The sequence below is a fragment of the Megalopta genalis genome, unplaced genomic scaffold (assembly GCF_051020955.1).
Source record: "Megalopta genalis isolate 19385.01 unplaced genomic scaffold, iyMegGena1_principal scaffold0314, whole genome shotgun sequence".
NCBI lineage: Eukaryota > Metazoa > Arthropoda > Insecta > Hymenoptera > Halictidae > Megalopta > Megalopta genalis.
The window spans coordinates 12,501-15,000 of record NW_027476383.1 but is presented as its reverse complement, the minus strand read 5'-3'; the positions used below and the strand labels follow the sequence as shown (position 1 = coordinate 15,000).

Genomic DNA, 2,500 nt, shown 5'->3' with positions numbered 1-2,500 from the left:
CCGTTGGTGCCGCGGGTGCTGCTAACCAGATGTGACGATCCTCGCGCGCGCGGAGACATCGACACACGCGAAGCGACATCATCTCCGCACAGTACAACTATACCCGATGATATACGCAACATCCTGGCTGAACTTAAAGTACAAGTAGGCCATCACATGGCAGAAATTATTGAAAATGCCCTGTCTAACACACCTTCTGAAGACACTATGTTAATGATGGACCAATACATAGAAAACTTAACATCATATGTTGCTTCGCTCGCTGATGAAACCGATGAATACAATGAAAATAGTAACTCAGTAGATAAAACCCATAAAACTAGTAACAAGAAAAATAAATATAATAAAAGCAATAAACAAAATAAAAATAATAAATACAATAAAAACAATACAAGCAACAACAGAGTTATAAATACAATAGACGATAAAAATAATAAAAATAAATTAAATAACTATCAGAACGAAAACAAGAATAAAAATAACAGTAAAAAGAACAAGCATAGCAATAAATGCAATGAAAGTAATAAAAGAAAAGGCAACCGCGCTAAAAGGATAGCGACTGATTACGCCAGATTCCAAAAACTCTATAACAAAAACCCAACCCAACTGGCTGAGCATATAATTACCGGAAACCCACTCAACATTACAGAATCTCCGACGATAGAATCATTTGAAGAATATTATTCTAAACTATTTGAACACAAGGATGTCGAATGGAAACCTCAGAAGCGAAAAACAGATACCAATAGTAATATCAACCTTTCAAATCCGATATCACCGACCGAGATACACGAGCAACTTACCAGGATGAAACAATCCGCTCCAGGCACCGACGGAATTGATCGATCGACTCTTAGGCAAATGCCACGCAAGGAGCTGTGTGCACTATTGAATATTGTATGGGGAATGAAGACGTTACCCTCTGTGCTAAGATCGAACAGAACAACACTGTTACCTAAATCCGGCGACTTGATGGACCCAAAACAATGGCGGCCCATAACCATCTCAAGTCATATACTGCGCCTACTAAATAAAATCATCGTGTCGCGCCTTGAGAATGAAATACCTCTGTTTCACACGCAAAGAGGCTTCACGAGAACCGACGGGATAATGGCTAATAGTACCATCCTACAAACACTAATTAAATTAAGCCGCGAAAAATCGAAACCTTTCACTATACTATCTATAGATTTAGCTAAAGCATTTGACTCTGTTAACATCATTTCAATAATAGACGCACTAATCAGAAAAAACGTAGACGCTCATACAATAGAATACATCGAAAACAATTATAACGACATAACCACAATACTCGAATGCCACGGATCCCGATCCAATCCTATACCTATAAAACGCGGCGTGAAACAGGGTGATCCCATGTCCGGTTTCCTATTTAATTTAGTGCTAGACCAGCTCATGATACAACTTAATGAGTGTGAGGGTGTTGATGTGGGAGGCACCAGGATACGGGCATTAGCTTTTGCCGATGACATCGTGATGGTGGCTCCCACTCCCAGTGCGATGCGAAGTAATATCCGGATCGTCGAGAAATTCTTCCACAAACACGGGCTGCAAGTGAACCCATCTAAATGCGCCATCTTACAGAATCTACGCGTCCCTGGAACGAAAAGGCTCGTAGTTGATACGCGGCCCAAACTGCAGATTAATAAAAGCCCGATCCCAACATTGGGTGTCGCGTCACAATTTAAATACCTCGGCCATGTATATAGATACCGCGGTGCTATCTCTCCATCTCCATCAAAGCTTGAAGGCATGCTCAAAAATCTTAAAACTAGTCCTTTAAAACCATGGCAGAAACTGAACATACTGCACAGGTACCTCATTCCTCGTCTTCACCATAGTCTGCAAACAATGGACATAAACAAAAAAAAATTAAAGTACATAGATAATTGCATAATAAAATTTGTAAAAAATATACTACACTTACCAACTACCACACCAACTCCATATATACATGCTCCTTTAAGCAGCGGAGGACTAGGCATTCCATCGCTTACAATCCACATTGCCGCTATGTACTTACGCCGATTGGAGCGCTTGAGAGCCCGTGGCGACAGCGAGATACAGTGCGTTATGGAATCTTCGATAGTCCAACATATAATGCGAAAGCTCAACAATATCCTTGGGAGCATCGCGACACCATCTAAACAAATGATTCGTAAACATTGGTCCGAGCAACTCCATCGCTCCGCGCTAGGCTCTGGTCTCGCCCTGATGACCCCAGGCTTATCTTCGTGGATATACAACCCACCTAATTTCTGGAAGGGTCGAGACTACATCGGAGCAATCAACCTAAGGATTGGGTTACTCCCCACCAAGGGAGCCCCCTATATGAAAGATACTGATTGCCGCAATCCATCCTGCGCAGGGACACGCGAATCCTTATACCATATATTACAGCGATGTCCGGTTACGCATTATACACGCATCAATAGACATGACAATGTGAACAAAATAATCAAAACTGCAATCGAAAAAA

General features: G+C 41.5%; 1 pseudogene; it reads left to right on the top strand.

Moving 5' to 3' along the window:
* LOC143263079 (large subunit ribosomal RNA) overlaps window positions 1-2,500 on the top strand; it is an 8,184-nt pseudogene that overhangs the window by 3,653 nt on the left and 2,031 nt on the right.